The 23741-nt window shown below is 38.2% G+C and overlaps 1 protein-coding gene across 8 annotated transcripts in view; it reads right to left on the reverse strand.

The window, feature by feature from the left end:
- Positions 1-23741, reverse strand: part of LOC105231102 (band 4.1-like protein 4) — a 224591-nt gene that overhangs the window by 193811 nt on the left and 7039 nt on the right. For all 8 annotated transcript variants that reach the window (XM_049450541.1, XM_049450538.1, XM_049450537.1 and 5 more), the window contains exon 2: positions 22519-22938. The gene's annotated coding sequence lies outside the window, so the exon portion shown is untranslated. The remainder of the gene's footprint in view (positions 1-22518; positions 22939-23741) is intronic.

Here is a 23741-nt window from a genome sequence, read left to right on the forward strand (position 1 = left end):
AACTGCCATAACCCACTCAGTTTTGACCGAGGGTTCTTTATGCATATTCTTATGCATATTCTTCTTATCTTAGTCGTCCCGCCGATTTCGCTGCGCAGTTTTACCGAAGGGGTCTATAGGAGTCATATTTAGAACTAATTCAAGAATTACAGCTCCAGGTCATAGTTAATTATTTGAAAAGACTTTACTTTTAGAAACCAATGCATCTTCTTGTCCCTTCAAACAATAAATTTCATATTTCTGAATCAATTTTTTTTGCTGATACATATTCACTAGTATATACATACATATAAAGGTGTACTTTACACTTCAAAGTTGAAAATGTATACATATGTATGTATATTCATTGAAAATAATTATTCACCACTTAACGGTAAATCAATAAAACCGTCAAATAAAAGTCGAAACATACGCAAAGCAATTTCCTATTTAACAACGCCTTGAGTCAAGGGTCAATAAAAAAGAAAACTTCTGAACAGTCGCAATGCGTTGCCACTCTAATGGCCAACTACAGATCAAGCACAAATGCAGAGTCGGCAATGATCTTCAACATTGGTTCGCCAATCAGCGATCGATCAACGATCAAAGTAACAACGCTCTGCTATCATTAAACGAGCTGCCCGCCAGCTGTAATTGACTGCGCTGTGCAACACTGTGCTATGCAATGACGCTATGCCGTGCTATGTTGTGCTTTGCTCGTATGATTAACAGTGTTGTGCTATGTTCAAAAGCTATGTTAAGGTGTGCTATGATATTTTATGTTTAGTTGCAATGCTTTGCTTTCCTATGCCATGCGTGGCTACATAGCTGCTACTGCAAAAGGCTATCACGCCGCATAGCTGCCTATTAAATTGCTAGAAGGTAGTTAGTAAATGCTCTAGCAACATTCTAATAGATGCGCTGCCAGACCGGCACATTTCAAGCAATTAATTAAGCAGTTCATCACATACAAATACATATACATATGTATATAATCAGAAGCATAATAGTTGCTGCTGCAGCCACTCACCTTGCTGTGAATACTTTCTACTACCAAGTACATAGTTCATTTGCCAGCAGACAATGTTTAATGTTTTCCTCTTTAACTTTTTTCTAGGCGCTTTTTCATTTCACTTATTTTTCATAAACTTCCCACCGCTTTTTAGCGCAACGGCAGCGGCATCTTTCAACACTAAAGTGCCGCAGCGGCGATTTGAAAAATGCGATGGCATACCAACACATAACCACTCGAAGGCAGCAATAATTTCTGCTAAGCGCTGCGACGTGCCAGCAGTTCGCCGTGAGGCAGCTTACACTCTGACACACACACAACCCTGCAGCGGTGGAAACAAGCGCACGAGTTCATGCCACAAGCTACCTGTGCGCACACACATACAGGCTTATATAAGTTATTGCCGCTGGAAAACGTTAAGTGATTAATAGAATTTCGATTATGTGCTAAAGCTGTGGAATTGAAAGCATTTTTGGGCGTGAAATTTCCAGCGAACAGCGCGCCGTTATGTGCCCAGTTGCAAGTTGCAACAGACTAAAGCGCATAATTATTTATTTAACTGCTGATTTGTGCGGTGAATAATTGCAAAATCAATTATGGCATATATATTTAATTGCACGCCTTGATTTAACGGTAAATAACGCTGTTGTGCCAAGCTATTAATTTGCAAGCGTGAAATTGTATGAGGAGAATATTAATTGAGAAATGAGCAAAATGTGATGAAACTAATTAGAAACTGTAAAGCAGTGGTCAAAGCAACTTGCCCCACAAGTGACCTAAACTCACAAACACATATAATAAATATATACGTATATGAACATATATGTATATATACATATACTCGCTGTAGCATATTTTTGTTGGCGCAGCATGTAGGTTTACGGCAAAAGCAATTAGCTCCACTTAACCCAATCACCTGCTTAGTGGTAAAATGTCAGAGAGAAATATTTGTAATTTTGCTTTCTGTTCGAAATTCTTCACTTTTGCACCTTTAACCTGCAGCATAAAGCTGTGCAGACACACATACATATATGAAAACATGACAGGTGTATAAAAGCATTAATGTTATTTAACATAGTAACCCAGAAAGACGATAGAAAGATATATATACAAAACCACTCACATTAACATACATACATATATACATTTAAATATACATGTATGTATAGCCATATGTAATGACTGTAAGGCGCTGGTAGCCCTCCTCATCTCGAAACACAAACATATTTAGCTACACGCGGAAGTTATGAGCGCCAAGTGAAGCGGAATTGCCACCTATTAGATTTCGAACTTTTTTCAATATTTACCTTTTATGGCAAGTGCCATAGTTTGAGCTCTCATTTGCCTTTTGAAGCATGATTAATGATGACATAACCGTGGCGAATTAGCGATTACAGTTCGGCAGCTTTTCAATTTAGTGTCAATAGCTTGCGGCGCATAAGCAAGGTGTAAATGTTAACGAATAAAATATCATTTGTTGTTGTTACATAATTGTTGCGGTAATCTTCGCAAAGTAATGTCAGGCATGTGTGTTCGTTTCACACAGAGCTCTTGAATTAAGTCGCTGTCGATGCCCCTTTCATATATGTAAGAGGGTTGTAAGATTCGCTGCAGTACTTTTTGGTGTTGTAAATTAATCTTACATCTAAGCTTCTGAAGCATCTCGCTGCATTCTTAAGGAAACATTTCTTAGCGGCTAGCTGGCATCGTTGAACTCTTCTGTGTCGTTTTCTTCAGCTGCTTTCGAATACCCTCATCCTGGCCTTGCGGTAACAGGTGGGCTCTGTTCGATTCCTCGCTTATGGCCACTAATATTGGTCTGCTTTTTTTGTTGGGTTTCTCTTCCTTGTGCAGCTACCAGTCATCTATACCAAGTGTTGACTTATTTAGCAGCTTTATGCATCTTAATGCTTTTCTTGGCTCCTCTAAAGGAGATAGAAAATGCTGACAAGACACCTTGTTGCGATATAGTATACTTGACGAGTATAATCCTCAGTTTGAAGACTACAAAGGCGTCTCTAATCATAGCCACGTAAATCTTTGAAAGTCCAAAAAGGCCTGATCGAGATTGTCAAGAACATAGGTAAAAACTAAACTCGACAATGTGGCGTCGATCTCCACCCATCTCTACTATATGGCGATCGGTGAGGAAGAGTTCTTGTCTATCGCAGCCAACTGTAGGCTGTCTCTGACCACTTACTAAAGCGCCTTGTGTTTGTTATGAAATTCTGATCTTGTTTGGGCATAGTGTCCGCAACATCATTCTCTGGGCGATAGCTTTTTGGAAATCTGCCAGCATGCTGGTTTCTATGTGAGGTTCAGATTATTTTCTTTTCAGAAAACTTTTATATTTCTTCGGTCTGTTTTGGCGGTTTATATTCTCTTCGTCACTGAGGTGCAGCAGCCTGATCCCTGGCAATCTTATTTAGTACTACGGGAGCACTCTTAATCGTTTCCTGGCTGGAGGCGAATTGGGTGTCTTCGTCGAACTCCGATAGGAACATTTGACATTGAATAAAGTATACCTTAGAGATTTCTAATATTTTTTTTGTTCTTAACCACGGTGAAGGCCGAAATAGAAGAAAAAATCTGCGATTACTGTTGGCAGTAGAATTTGGTAGGCATCGACTACTACTACTTTCCTACTCCAGCTATGCAATCGGGAAAGAAATTTCAGAAAAAACATGGAAAAAGTTGGTTGGCGTAAACTTTTATTCGGAAGACTAGTTACAGCAGCATAACTTCTACTGGGTACCAATCCCCAAAGGCATCGAGGGCAATGAGATAGTGAACGAGATTGCCATGGTAAAGTACGACTGTCACCTCGAAAAGCAACCAAAATTTGTAAAGCCATGCAATGATTTTACGGGGATCTCGACAGTAGTATGGTTATGAAGTTCAAAACGTGATGGAATGATCACGGTGGTGCAAAAGTTCAATTTCGTGTATAAAACCGTATATCAGAAATACAAGAAGTTCCTGCTGTCACTTAATAGAAGGGACTGTATGAATATGGTTGAAATTCTTACTGGCCTTTTTGAAGTTACTTAACTTGACTACAGACAACAGCAATACCGTTATCGGAAAACTATTGTATTTACCTTTTGGTTTTATGGCACTTTCGTCCTTATGCGCCTCACATTTCCTTGTCTAACTTTTCGCAAATAAAATTGAAAAAAAAAATATATAAAATGGTCAACCACGAGTTCGCACAATCACAACTTTCCAATTGACAATAAACCATTTACCGAAAATTCGTAGACAACCAATATCCCAACAGCTTACGTTGCTCCTCAATGCAATTTTACACAACAACAACAACAGTTGGAACCCCCAAAAAAGGTAAGACAGACATATTTGCATACTTACAAACAGATGCGTAGAGGTAAGTGAATGTTGAGGCATGCGAAAAGCAAAATTTTTGCCCAGCTTTCTAACGCTTCCGTTACCCAAGAGCGGCGGCGTTGCCAGATTTGGTCAAGAGCGAGCAAGTTCATCCACTTGCGGCCACAGATGCGGACATGTGCAGAATTATGCATATGCTAAGTATGTGTGGCTGGATGTGTGTGTGTGTGTGTGTTTGTGCAATTTTGCGGTCCAGCGGCGAAAGAGTAACGGTAGTTAAATTTAATGGCCAATCGTAAATCAAGATTACCTTTGCTGTGAAATGTGAATGTTGTTACCTAATAAACAACAACGGGCAAATAAAATAAAAGCAATAACAACAAAGCAAAGCACTAACGACATTTAAAATAATAAAAATAAACGAAAAGTTCTGCAGAAAATACCATCGTAACAACAACAAAAACACGATGATGTGAACGCAAATTTGCTGTTTGTTTTAGAAGCGTGGCTGAGCAAAAACAAAATAAGAGAAAAATTGTAAAAATGATAGAAATAAATTTTTAGCACCGTTGAGGTGCCGTTTTTCACAACAAAAACAAAAATAAATGTACCACCTCAAAATTGCACACACACAGACACACATACTCGCTCAGAAGCAAATTAAGAACTCAAGCAACTTGTGTGTCGAAACAGAGAAGAAGAAGCATAAATAAGCGCGCAGCTTCTTCCCGGCAACCACATGGAACTGCCACCACCAACAGCAACAACAAAAACAACAATCCCAACAACTACAAACAAATGAGCGGTAGACCAAAGAAGAGTACCGCTATAAAAAATGTAGCGTTCACGTGTTGAATAAACAAGAAAAGCAAAAACAACAACAACAACAGCAATAACAATATATAAAACTTCTCACCAAAAACAATGCTGCATCGAATATTTTGCTTACAAATCCACACATGCGAAGCGTGAAAAAAGCGTTCACCTAGATTGCGAAACGAAGCGCAGCCGAGCCAAATAAACAAAACGCACACACACCGGTTGGTTAGGTGTACTGCCGATTATACAACAGCGAAGAAAAGCCAACGCAAACTAATGTCATAGATGTTAGAATGTGAAGTCAGCCAAGATCATTTGAGTCAAAGAACTAAACAAAAACTGAAAACGAATTATAAAAACAAACATTCAAAATTACAATGCAAGAATGGTGAAGAGAAAGGCCGAATAATTTCTTTTCATCGTCCAGCATCCAGGTTTTACAGTGTCTCATTTACAAGTCACAAAGTCTAAAAAGCTTTGTAATACATGTCTGCGTACTTCTTCTTCTTCTTTATTGGCGTAGACATCGCTTACGCGGTTATAGCTGAGTTTCAAAAGAGCGCCAGTGGTTCTTCCTTTTCACTGCTTGATGCCAATTGGAGATTTCAAGCGAAGCCATGTACTTCTCCACCTGGTCTCTCCAACGCAGTAGAGATCTTCCCCTTCGTCTTTTTCCCTCGGTGGTAATGCGTCGAATACTTTCAGAGCTGGAGTATTTTCATACATTCGGACAACATGACCTAGCTATATATTTCAAAGCTGTCGTATATTTCGTACCACTCACCGTTCAATCGAATGTGATATTCGCCGTAGCCAATGCCCAAAGGACCATAAATCTGCCGCAGAACTTTTCTCTCGAAATCTGTAACGTCGACTCATATGTTGTCATCGTCCGTGCCTCTGCACCATCGATTTTATTTAGCACACCCAGATTTGGCCTTTTAAATGTAATTTCATAATACCGCATAGAAACCCTCAATTTTATTGGCAAAGAGAGTGGAGTTTTAAGCTCCTCATGAAACAATTTTTCACCGACAAAATTATCCGTCATAAAACAGTACTACCTCTCACTTGGATCACTGGGTCTGTTCCAATCCATAAGGTAAGAACCTCCAAACCAAATTCTCTTGATTTCGGATGAATCACTGTTCATGTGTCTGGCCTGGTTCTTTTGAACAAAACTGACCACTGCTAGGATATTTATTGCTTTCTATGGTCTATATTCTTGCATATCTCACCAAATACACGGCGATCCCCTACTGCCTATTAATTCTTCCTTGGGGACCGTTCGGGCCGGCGCACTGCGATTCGACCACGACCGTTTTCAACTAAAAGTGACGAAGTGATCCACTTTTCATCTCCAGTAATAATCAGTTATTGAAATATATCGATTCAGCAGCGATTTGTAAGTAGAGATTCAATCCACGATGGTCAGACTCGACGACTGCCATTATATTATCGATATTTTCAACAATTGGTTTTCCAGAGAGGGATGCACCATGACATCAAAATTACCGAATGGAATTAATGAAACCAAAATCTGGTATCTATACCGTGAACATTATTCACATTTTCAGTCCCTTTGCTTGCGTTTTCACCTTTATCGGAGAAAAGCTGAAATAAAGTTTTGAAATAGAAGTTTTAGAATGTTAATCTTAACTAAAATGTAGTCAAAGTAAATTTGTCTTTTCAGAAGAAGAAATTGTCAGAGTTGTCACTTGAAAAATGTACCTTCGCAGTTATCGTCGTATGAAAATGTCTCACGTGCGTTTCAATGCTTTCGAGCTTGCTTAAGTTATACCGGGAGTTGATACCGCGTTACAGTAAATTACTTTAATTTGTTCTGATTTCAGATGACACCACCTTTGCTTTAATTTGCGGACCACTCAATGAGTTCCCTAAAATGAAATTTCGCCTTGTAAGAGAGTTGTCAATCTGAGCTCTCTATCAATACGAACAGGAAAACGTGAAAGCACAAATCACCTATTTTTTTATAATATAATATTTTTTGTTAGCTTTACGAACCCCAGATCCGGAAAGGATTATTGTTAGTACTCCTGACTTTTGGTTTCAATGAACTTTTCGATTTGATATACTATTACATATCTACCGGAAATTGAAAATTTTGTAAAGTGTCTTGAATTATACCTATTGACCGCCACGAATCATAGAAGCCATTTGTCGAACCACTTTCTGAAAGTCCTTCAGACTCGCACTGAAATATCTCAAGTTCAAACAGATATCGGAGAGAAATCGCTAGAGAGTATGTGAAAGTATATGCCGACCAACCCCCAAGGTCTCTGAATGCAATGTCGATAGTAATAAAATTCGCTTAAAAATCAAGACAATAGAGTTTGTGCCCAAAAACAAAATATTCTAAGAAGGAAAGTGAGTTCTTAGTTTACCAAACAGCTTCATTATGGGGCTGTATTACACGATCTTTGCTCAATTACCAGATAAGAGTAATTTAATATTTTCCAAATTTTTTATGGGCTTGAAGTTAATAACAAAAACCTAGAAATCGTCAGTCATTCTACATGCTCTAGCCACTGTTTAGCATACATAGACGACTGTATGAGCACATAGAAAGGCCACTTCACATTCTCATTCACATTCTCGAAGCGCATAATTTAATCTCTTCATTGAAGCAGCCGACGCGTCGTGTGAATGAAGCGTAAAAATAACTTCACCCAATTTTCCTCACTCTACGAGCACAATGACGCGAATTCTAAGCGATTCTTTTGCTTCACCTACTGCGGATTTTCTTTTCTCCACACTTCATCACATAATATTGTACTCGTAACTTTTCTTTTGTTACAAGCGCACTTATCTTTATATAGCTTTCTTTCTTTTTCTTGCGAGAATTTTCTTTTTTGTTGCAGCTCGCCTTCAATTTTATTTAAATGAGCAACTAAAGTTGATCGTGCACCGACGAACTCAGTGAAGCCAGTCGGCTACAAAGCTGATCGCGTGCTAGCGGTTTAACATCATTTGCTTTGTTTGGACACATTTCGGCAAAGCGCGCGCAGAAAAAATGCTTCAAAGAAGCAAAACTTAAATAAACGGCGCTCGAAAATTGCCGCTTTTTCGTTTAAGATATTTTTTGTTTATTGCCGCTACTTTGTTTTATCAACTTCCAGAGGTACTAAAGCTTATATTTCATAGTAAGCACATTTCGCCCGCACTTTTTTACTGCGAACTACTCGCAAATCCAAAATCGGCTACTAGAGCGTACACAGAAAAGAAGTGGCTTCTTGCGGAAATTGAGCTAATTGATCGTTAACTTGAGCGCTCAGCAAAAACTAACAAAATTATAGCGCTCGCGTTGGTTATCGCGTTCACCGCGGTGTTGATGATCGCTGCGTTGGCGATCATCACAATGCTTACGGTACACTTCCGTCCTTGCAACGACGACGGCGGCTCATTCAACATCTGTGGTCCAGCAGCGCTCTTTCACCGTTTTCATTGTTTATTTGGTAATTTTTTACTTCGCAGCGATTAAGGTTGGTCGCTTTTAATGGCAGCTCTCTAATTTACTGGCGCTGGCTTTAGTGCTGTGGGTGCCCCTTGGTGCGCTTTTGGGTTAATTTGAAAATGTTGTGAGTTGTCAATATAAATTTGTCTATTTGTTTGGACAACTAAATTACGCTCGTTAAAAAATGCAATTAAATTGCAAGGGGGAAAATGGTGGAAAACTTGCTTAACAAGAAATTACCAAATTAGGGTTAACGATTTAAACAATTTCACATTTTCGTTGAATTTGTGAAATTACGAGTTCGTGAAGTGCTGCATAATTTAAGCTGTTTGGTTTTGGTAACTAATTTTTTTTATTATTTTTTATTTGTTTATATTTTTATTAATTATGTCTCTCACAGATTTCATCTTACTTTATTTGAATTTAAAATATATTTAAGTCGTAAAGCCAGATAGTGCTTTCCTACTTCGATAAATAGTTTGACATTTACTCTTGCACCGGAGTAGTGTAGTAGTGTGTCCTCTTATGTTATTACAACACTTCCTTTAACCCAGTCTAATCAAAGAGTCTTTGTAAACCCTTTTGGTTTTTTGTTGTAATGTGTTCGCTCACCGGATTTATTTAAACGCTAGCCTGAGCCTTTCTTCCTTCGTTACAATACAGATCACTGAAGCGCTACATATACGGGGATCAGTCTCCTAATGTGTGCTGATGATACCGAAGCCTGCAGTGACTGGTATAAAACCCCACATACTACTTGAATTTGTTTCTTTGGGAAAGCAATTATTTTCTTGAACCGTTTTGAATTGAAATCTCTCAGAATCAGCCTAGCCTATCGAAGCATCCTTAATACTAACGTAGCTCTTCTTGTAAATACATAGAGATGAACCGTTTAGGTGATATCACATCATAAGATTGGCTAGCTTATTTTCCTTCAGGTCTCTATGTATATGCTAGTAAGATGTTCTTTTCTGTGGCAACCCGGTTAAGTACTATTATGCACTTAAGTACCATTTTTATTTAATTTTAACGAATAAGTTTGCCTTACTATCACTGAGAATAGCTATTTGTTCCTTGTAATGGCTTAAACCTCAGCTTAAATATGCTTGGAAACCTGCCCATGGACACTGACAGTCGATAAGTCCTAGATCCAATTCCATCTGACGTTTTCTAGCCATCTTTTAACTATATATTGTGCTCCTAAGTCGATATTGCTCGGGGATGGATCCTCCCGTTTACTTTTACTGTCCTCTTCAAAGTAAATTCTCTTGATAATGTCGTTACTAGGACAGTTTTGGAAGCTGTCATGTAATTTTCTTCATAGTTAACAACACAGAAAAAATTTAGAAACATTTTTTATTCTTCTGCCATATCTATATCGCATTTCAACATTGGCTCTCTTATCTATCCCAGTCTATTAAACGCCAAAGTACTGATACAATTTTCACTTCTTTTCACCATTCCTCATCGTATCTGAGACACTAAGTTTAACGAGTTCAGTTAGAGTAAAAAGAAAAGTATTAATAAGACTTTTAAGCTCTTTCAAAAGTTGCCTGAAGAAATACGTACATATTAGAAGATCAACTCAAGTTTTGGAAAATCATCAATACAGAACTACCGATAGGGAAGCCTGGTCCTTCTCCACCAGGTCCTTCCAACAGGCTGTAGATCTTCCCCTCGGCTTCCTTCGGCGGGTAATGCGTCAAATACCTTCAGAGCTGGAGTGTTTTCGTCCATTCAGACGACATGACCTAGATAGCGTAACCGCTCTCCTTACTCTAGGTATATTTTCTTTTCCTAGTCGGAGTCCTAACTTTGATCTCAAGTCAGTATGGTACTCCGCCTTACTTTCCAGGTAGGTTCCCTTAACCTAATTGTCGAAGACGTCGAGTTCAAAATTTTTACCGGGCGATTACCCAACGTTGACATAATCCGAAAGAGATCATCAAAATATGGACGCAAATCTCCTTACAAACCGGCTCGGGCATTCGCTTTAGCTCGACTGCATCAAAAAGATATTATGTAAGAATTTGTAACAAATCACGTCTACGACAATCCATAAATTAACACCCAGGTAATATTAAATTTATATAATTAATGCGATTAATTAACAGCAGCAGCGGGACGTGCTCGACGCTATCAACGACCATCAGCAACAGAAAACAACAAAAAGAAAAGTAATATAGTGCGGAAAAGAAACGACGAAAGAAGCCACTCATTACAACCAATAGACATAACTAAATATATTAGAAGCGTGTTTTATCTGTGCAACTGTCAACGCAGGCGATAAATTCAGCACTCCTGTTTGGCTGCTTTCAACACGAGCAGTTAGAATGCAAGCAGCGACGAGTAATTGAATGTACGGGGTCCAGTCGAGCTGAAATCTCCCAGGTGATGTTTCGTAATGCTGCCACGAAGCAGCATTGGTAGAAAGTTGTAGTTGTCGTTGCTTGTGGCAAAGTTGATCTTACATCATAGCAGTCACTTGCCACAAGCTGCTGCCACAGCCAGCAACGAAGTGAATCATCTGCCACATGAGGATGAGAGGAGTGGAAAATATTGCTTGCGACCCTGCAAGCTCAATGATCACGCGGCAAGAGGCGTAGACAGCTAACGAGCTTGCAACTTGCAGCTATCTAACAGCATTTGTTGCATGCCGCTTTGTTGTTATTGTTTTTGGAGCAGTGAATTGCACCAGTTTTCCACAATTGTATCATTTCGCCTCTACGCTGACTCAATTCTAACTGCTATCCATTTTTGTGCGCGCCGCTTTGCAATGCAACGTGCCGTTGAGGCATGCAACAGTTACGTTGCAACTGTTGTTACATGCACCGACATGCACACAGCGCTTCTAACTGACAAGTGAATTCGCTACTTTCATCATATACCAACACCAGTCAAACGGATGAAATGAGGTGAAGCAGAGATACGGAGACCTACCAGAGTTGTTGCAAGAAGCTAACCTCAACCCGTCACGCGCCGTCCGCTGCCAGCCAGTCCGCTTACCCAACCAGCCGTCCGAGTCACTCAGCATCAATTGGAGCAGCGCCTGCCGCCGTTTTGGCCCCGTTTGCGCGCGCGTACCTCGTGATGCACGCTTTCAGATAGCGACGCCGCATCTTTGCCACAGAACTGGAATTGGAACTAGAGCACTTGAGTCAGTTTCGAGTGTGTTGTGGCTGGCGTAACTGCAAAGTAATGTTGAGTATGCCGCCTAAACGCTCTTCTACCACAGCCAGGTCCCCCTCATCTTTGTCTGCCACTTCCTTCAAAGTGCTGTTATGGTGGCGACTGCGACAAATTTAGTCAAACACTTTTCGATAGGCGACTCGGCAACTCGTTCCGTTTGGCTTTGCCTTAATTAAACCATAAATATATAAATTATGCCGTGATCGCGCGCATTGCATCACAGGCAATCCAACGCCCAAACCTGGACGAACTCGCTCCATATCAAGTCAGCCCATAGTCAACTGTACAAATATCTTCTGCCATTCTAAGTCAAGAATGTCGCCACTGGTCGCAGTGAAATGCCACCATTTACAGGTTTATCTGTCACCCGTTGTGAGTGCTTTTCATAATACCATTGCTAAGCCATGTTGTGCCATGCTATGCGTTGATGCTACGTGCGCACCCATGTGCACTGGTGTTTAGGCGCAGCGATCGGCCATCGACGGGAAGTCAAGTGATTGTGTAATACATAAATAAAAGTAACGGTGTATGAATGAAAGAGAAGGTAGGCTGACAAGCTATTAGGAGAGATTAATGAAGATAGACGGATGCGGCGAGTGATGGACGTTGGGTTAGCAACTCATTCATCTGAATGGTTGCTAGATTAATGAGTGAACTGTGAGATATATCCATGGTTTTAAACAATAAATTTAGTATGCCTGTTTTTATCAATTACAAAATTGATAGTATTCTCTCCACAAAAATTCTATGGTAATGACGAACTTGTCTCATATTGAAGGTCCTCCCCATGAATCATATATTGAGGCTAAGGAAAGACTTAAAAAACAATCTACATATAAGAAGTCTTATAAAGAAGAAAGTTGTCCCAGAACACATTTTGATAAATTTAACATAAATAAAAATTGTGCCGTTTTGCTCCAAACATCGGAGGAGGAAAACCTCTTGAATATTTTATATTCTAACAGTAAGATACTATGACTAGTCACTTTTAATATCCGTATGCAAATGGAGGAAAATGAAAGTATTTTAATTTAACATTTTCGCTAAAGAAGAGCTTCCTCAAGATCGAATTTCACGTTTCCCATAGCAATACATTTTCAACAAACGAAATTTGGAACAACAATAACAAGGCGAATAATGACTTTCAATATGTGCACTTCCTGCGATGAAGAAGCATTTAGAAAGTACATAAACAATAACAACAACAATAATAACGGAAAACCAAAGTAGCTTTGCTACCAACATTTCAAGTAACAGAGAGTTCTATTCCATCAGAAACAGACCTAAACACACAGTGAGCAGGTTAAAAGCTGCTGATGATACGCCATCTTCATTACAGCATTGCCAATGCAAAGCGAATGGAAGATTTTTAATTAAGTCGTCAATTTCCGCTTCATCATATGCATAATTAAGCCAAGGCGAATGCTGATGAACCATGTAAAGACAAATAGAAAACCGAAGAATGGAGTTAAAAACTGAAAATAAACACACTTTATTATTGCAAATATGTAACCAACATTTATGTACATTTATGTTTGTATGTGTGCGCCGCATATGTTTATAAACATGTTGTTGTAGCGGAAAGTTTGCATGCTGCCGCATTAAAGCGCAGGTCTTTCAAGTCTGTGGGCAGACACTTGAGAAAATGTTCTGATTTCCTAGCAAAAAAAAAATGCTGAGAGCTAGTGACAGCCGCAGCAGCAGCAAGATTGGAAGGCAGTGTGAAGTTAGAGGAAAAGTTGGTGAAAACATATTAAGCTACATACAAACATACATACAATGCGAAGAATGAGATATGCGGCCGCAGAGCCGCTTTGCGTCTCCGAAAACCACTTGAAGCAGAATACCGCGCTTGCGATCAGCTACAAGCCAAATAATCAAGCTGCCAACCTAGCTGTCGACAAAAGTTAGGTTATGTGGGTTTATTTGTATTTATGTGCGGCTCGCCGACATTTCCACCAACATTGAAATGAAATATTCTAATGAGCACTTACCCGTTTAATATACTGTGTGGGTAACGTTATACTGTAATAATCTTGCTGCCGCAAAGCTATCTAATAACAGCAGCAACAACTTGCCACATCGCAACAGTGAAAATAATGCTCTACCACAAAGTTAAGGTGACGGCGATGAAGCAACACTAAGCTACCCAAGTAAATTGGTGATGCTGCGCGAAGGTGAATGCTGTGTGGCTGTGTATGTTTGTAAATATGAATATCATAACCTATAATGAAATTAACACATTCCGTGCTGTGTAGATTTGTTTATTTTTTGAGGTTAGGTAGGTTGAAACTCAAAGCTTAGAACTCCTCAAGGGGACTAAAACTTGTTCTTAGAGATATCACGAATTAGTATATGTTGACGCACCAATTAGAACTTCAACTATTCGAACTTTTTTCTATCACAAAGAACATATCCACTGTTGCTTCAGTTAGAGATCATCCACAGTGCCTAACCTACCTACTCTATTACACATTTAAGTTTTGAAAAGTCTCTTGTGACCCATTCATTGGTCAAAAGATTCTAACAGTTCTTATATTCGGTATCGAACTTTCTCCTAATATTCAAAAACTCAATATAGATGTATAATCGAAATGTTCAGTATATCTTTAATTTCTGACGAATTCCGCTTGATTTTACGAAAATTGGTTTATCTTTCCAAAGAAAGGTTGGCCGTGAGAAATGCTTTTGTTATGTAACCTTTTCTTTTTTGTCGTTTTGGATTTTTTTGTTCCGTGCCCCAAATATTGACTTTCAGAGGGTTCAAGTCTTTTCGAAGATTAATGTTCAACTCTTCCAGCGAAACAGTACAATATCTCGAAAAAGTGGCAAAGGGAAAGTACCCGAAAATTGTCTGGACTGTCCTTAATTATGATACCAACTATGAACGCGATCTGCCAAACAGTTTCTTTACAGCAGGTCCCTAAGTCGGTACACCTCAGAAGTGCGTTGCGATTTTTACAAAAAATAAAAAATTTGTATCAAATTGTGTACTTCTAACCAAATTTTAACCACAAAGCCTTCAAAGACGGTCGATAGATCGTTGAAGACATACCCCTCCTGATGAGCTGAACTTTCTTAAAAAAGAGTACAGTTAGCATGTCTTTTGGACCTACTCGACCGTACCAACTTTCAATCCCACCATTCAATCAACGTATTCACCAGATTTGACTTCTTGTGATTTTTTCTTGTTCCGTTTTTATTTATTTAATGCCCAGATGTGGGTGTTGTGTGTTTAGCACTTTGGCTTGGTGAATAATAATGATGACATTATAATAAGAGACAAAATAGTCATCTACTGATAAACAATTCTATGTTGTAGGTGAAACTATAATTATATTTAGACACCTCATTCATTGACCTTTACAAAGGAACTAACTTTAATGACATGAAATAGTACACCATATACGGAAAGCGTTGACCCATGAAAGTTATAATCGGCGTGAGAAATTGCATCTGTATAAGTTTATGTATTAATTCGCCGGTTTTTAAATTGCAGATAGTGGTTTAAAAAATATTATAAAACATAGGTTTCTAGGTTATGTTGTGACTTATTTGGAATTCTATAAAAACTTCAAATGATATGTCGATGATTGCCATAAAAGAATCATCAATTATTACTGGGTCGTAATACGTACATTGTAAGGAAATTCAAGGTCTTCGCGCATGTCAACGAACCGAGTAAAGACACTCGAACAGTATTCAACATCAAAAGAATTAAATTTTATAGAAGTTACAGACGTTATAGACATATACCAGTAAGGTAAGTACAGTGAAAACTCGAACACACGATATGTCTTATTTCAATCAGAGAGGAAAAAATATTTTTGTGACCATAATTAGTAGAGCAGTTCAAAACTAAGCTACAAACTATGTATTCAGGAAATTGGAAATAGTTCCAGTACAAATTTATGAAGCATATGAATCGGGATTGTATTGTAAGTTTCTGCCGCGAAAATCATACGTTTTTAGAATCCACTCCGCCTTACTGCCGAGAGAAACTTCATTTTTGTGAAGTTTACCCTCTTCGTCACACCGTCTCTTGGCAGAAGGGCCAATGGTTTGTCTTCCGATAAGGCCTTAAATTGCTGAGACGGCATTATCCTTCCTTAGCCAAACCCCTCTGCTACCATGAGCAACATGGAATGCTTCGCTGCCTATTTGATCACTAGATGCAGCGGTGTGAGCTCCAGCATGACTTCAAATGTTGCGGTAGGGAAAGTGCAGATTGTCCCTGAAGCGTAGACGTGTTCAAGTCTTTGCAACTTCAATAGTTGAAGGCCTACCGCAGACTGCGTTGACTTCGATACTCAAGCAACTGCTTCATAAGTGACAATATGCCTTACGATCATGTTATACAGCCACTTGATGAAACCTGTCTTGCAGCGCCAGGATCTACTGGCTAGAAGTCTGGATATCATGAGTGTCTTGGTGTCTCTGAACCGTCTTCATTACACATGCCTATTTTTGTTGAGTCTAATGTGAGGCCTAGAAATTTTACATCTTTAGACACCTACAACTCCCTGCCACTAAGTTTTAGGGGCATCAAGCTGGGTAAAGATCTTCGCTTTGTGAAAGGGACGACGGTGAATAAGGCAAAACCGAAGGTTTTTCATACAAAATGCTGTAAAAATCCTGAAAAAGTGTGTTTAGCTTTGAAGAAAAAAATTGAAACATTCAAACGAAGCCTGGGAACGAAAAATGTTTACAGCATTGTGGAGAATTTTCATCAGATCAATAAAATAGTAATGAAATCTTCTGAGATCCAAATCAGAGGAGAGAACGCATTGTCTCCCCACTCCGGTTTCTGTTTTTTTATGGAATTGGACGAAGAAATGTGAAAAGGGAGGAACACAAAGACCTCAGACGACAATCGAACTGCAAGTTTCAGTTATTTCTACTCTACAGAGTATATATAATTCATTCTACAAAATCACTAACAATTCTGAGAGGGCCACAGATGAGCATAACAATCTTTAGTGGAGACTAAAAGAAAGCCATTAGATATTATTTTTACTTCCTCTAAAAGCTCTTGCTGTGGTTGGTCGTTGCTATTACCGGTGCTGGCGGATATACGAAATTGCTATTACGGTAAAAGAAGATCAAACGTCTGCCAGCAAAAAAAGGGAAAGAAAAATAAACAACAACAACACACACACTTAGAAAGCGCTTCTCTTCTAGACTTCACATATTTGCTTTGTAAAGTTTTTGCTAAAACATTTTGCCATTTTTTATTTGTTTCCCACATGTAACTATGTACTTTTCTACTTATGTGTGTGTGTTTGTGGCTGCTATATTGACAATATGACTGGTAACAGCACGGTGTTGCAAGGCTGTGTCGCTGAGTTGCTGACGGCACATTGATGATGTTGGCGACAATTTCGCTTGATGTCAGCATGTTGTTGCTGTTGCTATTGCTTTTACGTTGCATAAAAGAGCAATTTGAAGTGCAACATCACAGCAACGGCAATGACAACAAGAACAAATAGCCAACGTGCAACACGGAGTCGTCTACAGTTGATGCTGTTATGTAAGTGGATTGGCGGAAACAACATGCAACAACAACGGAAAGCAGAAAGCGGAGAGCTATGCGAATAGAACCGTTGCTGTCACTGACTAGATTACATACATGCTTGTTGTTGCATTTGTTGTAGCCGCTATGGTTATGATTTAATTTTTGCAAAGTTGATTTTATCGTTATCGGTGTGTGTGTGTGTGTGTACAATTTGTGTGTGTGTGTCATCTCAATACATTAAATTGTTGCAAGTTGTTTTTGTTGTTTGTCACTGCTTTGTGAGCACGTTTTGGCGCTATCATTGTTGCCGGATGTGGCTACGCGGCAGCGTCGCGGCTGCGGCGATGGTTGTTGCTGTTCTTCTTATTGTTGTTGTTGCCAGTTGTGCAGCACACTCGCGCTGCCTGCCCAGGTGAATCTTATGCAAACAATTGCATTCTTCCATACATACATAAGTACCATATTAGTTGTTGCATGCCCCACCAACCCCTTACCATTATCAATTACATCACCAATGCGTTGCGTCTCGCTGCGGCGCACGTTGAATGCAGCTAAGCAGGAAATGTGGCAACTATTAGTGGCATTTATTTATTCATTAAGTTCAGTTAGACACTAGGAGGAGCACTAATTGCAGCACTTAAGTGTGCAAACGCATAGAAATATGCGAGCGTGCAACGCACACGCCGGCATACACACATACACACACACGCCGCGCTCATGGAGGCACTCGCAAATCAACTCTGCTATGCCATGGAGTCGAGACTCAACGCCATAAATGTACGTGCCGCACGTTCGCGTGGTAATTATGCTTTGTTGCCCCGCAGCTTTCGATCTTGCTGCAGTCGGCCGGTTCTGATTGGCAGCCCACTAAGGGGGAGTGTCAGCGAATTAACTCGCTTAAATTAGCTAACTTTTTTGTGATTTAGAACATCCTTTATGGATTCGTGGATTTTATTGAGATGCTGCGGATGGTTCATTATTTTACAGTTTCCTGCGGCAATTTTCATTTTTCCGTCGTACCGAAGTAACATTTGACGCCAATGAAAATATTGAAATACTTACATAGCTTCTGTAGATTGGAAGCAAAAGACTAATCTCAAGAATCCTGAATCATTTCATAGTTACTACTGTAGTCAAGTCAATTAATCGGAGCAATAAAACCCCTAATCAGGTGTTTTCTATACACCCTATATTTAATCTCAACGCCTCTGAAGGAGTATATAATATATAATGAGATCCTCTCACTCTGATGTTGCTCGTAAGTAACTTTGGTAGGTGCCGCCAAGGCATTAAAGTAAGGCAAAATCACGGTCCGTTCCGATCCGTAGACCCGATCGACTCTTTCAATATTTGTAGTATTTTCTACACACATTCGAAGACCTCTGAAAAGTAATGCCAAACCCGAAATGCCTTTTGGCTTGCTGTTTTAGATCGGATATGACGCCAACTGTTTAAACTAAAGTCGAGTCTACGGTATTGGATATTTGATTTTTTTCTAATTGTCGAAACATGTATTACATATGTATCTTCTTTAACCTACCAATTTAGCGATTATTAAGATTGTTAGGCGTGTTTTCACTTGTTTTTAGAGGATAATTTATTACGCAGTGAAAATTTCATAACATATTTAACTTAGTTGTTTTTCTTGTAGCAGTTACCTAGTCCCCGCTTGGGTGGCAAGGTTCAAGTTGGTTACCATCGTAGTCAACTAACGGTAGCCCTAGGAAATGTGCTAATGGCCATAAGGAGAGGGGTGTTAGACAAATGGGGTTCGCTGGGCATGCAAAGTTGTGGTTAGAGTCATACGGGACTCATTGCATGTTGAACATATATTTGGTATATGGAGTTTAACCTGGAACAGTATCCAGAACGAAGTTACGCAAGGTTCACTCAAGATTCCCGGGGCAACTTGAGCTCTTCGTCGGATATGGGTTTTTTGTGATTCCCAAAATTACTCATCTAAAGTTTGTTGCGTTCGTGGTCTAGTCAGCGTATTGTTCGATGCGGTCCACCTAATCAAGAAAAAATATCTCAAAGACCTCAGGTATGATTTATAAGAAAACATTCCAGCAGAAACTGCTGAAGAAGAATGCATTATGTTCCTAGATCGGAAGTATACAGACTTCAGGTAGGATCCGAGAGCTGACATGAAGAAACTTTATGTATGGGTACGAAATGTTGTGTTTTAACACATCTGAATCTTCTTTTGCTGCGTTTCACCAAAAAACATCCAGGTGACCATATCGGTGCAGCATAGTTGATTACTGGCCGGTCTTCTCCCTGAAATATGCCAGCTAGTGAATTGAGGATTTTACTACGGTTCTGTATTTTTGCAATAATCTCGGTCGAGAAGTGAAGGAGCACAAGCTATCAAGTGTAACGAATAATATCATAGGTTTGTTGGCAGTCGAAATTTTAATGACATCGTCGGTGATATTAGGATCCAGTCTGTACAACTTCTTTAAGTTCGTGAATATCGTCGCTGTGAATATAGTGGTGAAGTGTGTCAAGCTTCTTGCAACGAAGATGCGAGATATATTGGAGAAGCAGCTATTTATTAAACTTAGTATCATAGGGAGCAGCTGTTAAATAAGAACTTTTCTACGCCAAAAAAAAACATAACACTCATAGGAAAAGAAACTTGAGTTTTGGTTATAAAATGGGTATATATTGGTTATCAAACACTCATATTGCAACAAAATTTGAGTGTGGTTATAAAATGGTTATTATAACTGACAGCGGGTTTCGATTTGTTTTTGATGATACGCTGTTTCGTATTTTAGGTGACGATATACATACATACATATATATAGAAATGTTCAAAAACAAATATACTCGAGTCTTATTTGCATAAAAAACGCTATGTAAATTAAAACTTTTGCAGCAAGACTTTTTTAGAATTTGTAATTTGGTGTTAAATTATTGTCTGTGCACTAAATATATCTAAATTGTTTTTGAATGCAATTATATGCAAACAGGTATAGATATATACCTACATATAAGTATATTCCAGTGAACTTTATGGCAAAACAAAATACAGTTTATTTGCAAGCGAAAAAATTGCAAAGCCAGTAGATATAAGGGTATCCAGTTTTTTCAGCTTTGAGATGAGATCATGTTGGCATTATATGTATGAGTGTCAGTATACATGTACATGTATGAATGTATATAATAAATTAATTATTTTTTCTTCTCAAGTTTATATTCATTCGAATATTGTAAAATCTTGTAATAAAATGAGTAAATTGCCGCAATTTTTGCTTTTCACAATATTTCAGCTTATAACCAAACTCAGCAACATGGCGAGCGGAAAGCACACCAATTGTTCAATACCTAGGTATTAAGTGAAAAAAAATTTATAAGATAGAAACAGTTTTACGTTGTTGCATTAAAATATACATTTTTACGGGAGAAGAGAGCTGGAGAATAGTGGATCAAAGAGGGCTATTGTTTTATTAGTTTTTTCAATAATTTCATTATGAAAGATAAGACGATCCGTTTGCCAAATTCATTATTTTTTCAAGTAAAATCTTAGCCAAAACTGTAAAGTATAGTGTTATAAATCCATTTGATTGTACTCTATATATAATATTATTATATACATACATTTGTATTTATATTCTTTTTTGATAAAATATGAAATTAAAAAACTGATATAAATCATAATCATCGATATTTTCAGGTTGATTCGGAATATTCCCTTAACACTGGAAAAAGTAACGGCTGGTGCTAATCAGTAAGGGAAAAGGAGATCCCAACTTGCCATACCATCCACTATGCATGCTTGACACAGTGGGATAGCTTTACGAAAGGCTACATAAACCCAGTTTTGAAGCGGCTATCAACGAAGCTGGAGAACTTCCCCCGAGACAATACGGCTTTAAACCCGGCAGATTAACTCTAGGAGTTATAAAAAACTCGTCATTGAAAATATAGAAGCCGCACAGCGTAGATGGCTTAAATTCAAAAAAATAGTGTTGCTGGCGACTTAAGATGTACGAAACGCCTTCAACAGCGCTAGATGGGTGGATATAATGGACGCTATCGTAAAAAGCTTTAAAATGCCCGACTACCTCAGAGCTGTAATGCATAGCTACCTTAATAACAGAAAACTGTGGCACCAAACTTGAGAGGGATCACGGCAGATATTAGTCACGTCCGGAGAAGCACAAGGATCCATTCTGGGCCCAGGCTTGTGGAATCTCAGCTACGACGTTATACTAAAACTCGAAATAGCAGACGAATTGGCTACTTGCACGATACTGCAGCAGTAACTATAACAAGAGACACAGAAGAAGCGCGAAAAAACCTTAATCAGGTCATGATACGGACACAAGCATGGTTGGATTCACACAACCTCCAGCACGCTATGGAAAAAACAGAGCTACTACTGCTAACTAATAAGCACATACTCCTCAAAAGTAGTATGCAAACGACTACGGATATTTTTAGGACAAAAAAGCAGTAAACTACCAAGGCGTAAGACTGAACCCCAGACTAACTTTCTGGGCACAAATCCAGCACGTCGCAGGAAAGTCAGCGAAAATCATATTCTAGTCCGTTGGGCTGCCTTAGAATCGTAGAAACATTTTATAAAACCAACATTAAATAACATGATGTACCCAAAGCCATAAAATAGCGAGTTCGAATACATCTGTGTTTTTATAGCCAGAACAAGGCTTATTAAGTTTTCTACGTAATTTGTAGCACCCAGAAAGAAACGTTGAAGACCCTATAAATATATAATATACATATAATGTACATATCAAATCAATAGCAATACGGACTGAGTCGATTTTACCATTTTTGTTCGTCTGTTCGTCTTAAAAAACGCGGGTTAGTTCCTCAGTCCTCTCCATGAGATATCAATCTAAAATTTTGCACATGGCCTGTTCCCCCAAGAAGCCTCTTGTTTGTCGAAACAGACAATATCGGGCCACTATTGCATATAGCTGCCATACAAACTAACCGCTCGAAATCAAGTTCTTCTAAGGTATTTTTTTTGTTTTTAATACATATTTACACATACTTACAATATTTAACTAAAATTTTGGCTATTAGCACTCAAAAAAATTCAGCATAAACTTAAATTTGCTTACATTATATATTTGACAATAACGCAATAACAATAAATTTCCCTGCAAAAAAAGGCAAAATAGCGAAAAGTACATAAATCTGACTTACCATTTTTTCACGCTGATTTATGGCAACATTAATCTTTTAGTTGTTTGTTTGTAATAAATTTTGATCGCAGTACTTTACAGCTAATATTTAAAAGCATATGTTTTTTAAAACCGTAAACCGTAGTTTTTTATGAAATAATACCGTATTTTTTTTTAATATTTTACTAATTTTTCAGCACTATTTTAGATTTGAAAATATTCATAAATTTGTTAATATGGCGACACAATTATGATGTTTTTCGTGTTTAAATGCACTTTTCGTGTTTTATTTATTCGTGTGTATTTAATTGTATTAAGTATATTCTATGTTGGATTTTTTGTTTTGTAGCTAATCGCCGACTTTTTCAACTTCACTCGATTTTTCATTCACCAATATTTATCAACTTAATTAGTTTTGTGTTCGCGGAGTTATTTAATGCATCTGCAAAACAAGAGAATATTTATTATTGGTTAAATCTACTTTTTTTATTTTAAAGCCAAATTTTTATTAGAATATTCTATCACTTTTTAATTAATGCATGCTTGATGAAGTTTTTAGCTTTGTTGTAGGGGAAGGAGTTGCATTTTGTTTTTTTTTTTGTTTTTTGTTTGTTTTCATTTTTTCGTCTATGGTACGTAGTTTAATAAAAAATTTATTTATGAGTCTGATGTTAAATTTAAAGCTATGTTGTTGTAATTGGCTTAGAGCTAATTAATGAACTAAGGAAGGCTTAAATATAATAAATATTGATAAGATAAGTTAGATAATATTAAGTTTTGAGATAGATAATAAATTAACTAACAGGGGGTTCACAAGGGACGCTACAAAAGTAGATCGAAAGGAGCAGCAAACAACGCCATATTTTTCCCGCTCTTTTGATATTTATCTTCAGTGAGATTTGCCATTTCATCGTGGAGAGATGTACGATCCAACAACGATTATTAAAATTTACTACCAAAATTCGAGCCACGTTCAATTGATGGTCGTCATAATCGTACTGTCAGATCAACAATTGAGCATCTGTTGAAAAAATTTTGTTCCCCAGGCATAGTACATAATGTTCCCGCGCCAGTGAGATAAAGAAATGCCTGTAGTATCGAGAGTATTTTTTTTATACCATCAGAAAATAGTTACTTCCACGAATATAAAGCCTGCTGACCAGGCCCGTAGCCAGCTTTTCATTTCGGGGGGGGCTGAAGTAAAAACATATATAAACTTTAAATTTTCTGTTTATTAAAAAAAAC

This window comes from Bactrocera dorsalis, chromosome 2, assembly GCF_023373825.1.
Source record: "Bactrocera dorsalis isolate Fly_Bdor chromosome 2, ASM2337382v1, whole genome shotgun sequence".
NCBI lineage: Eukaryota > Metazoa > Arthropoda > Insecta > Diptera > Tephritidae > Bactrocera > Bactrocera dorsalis.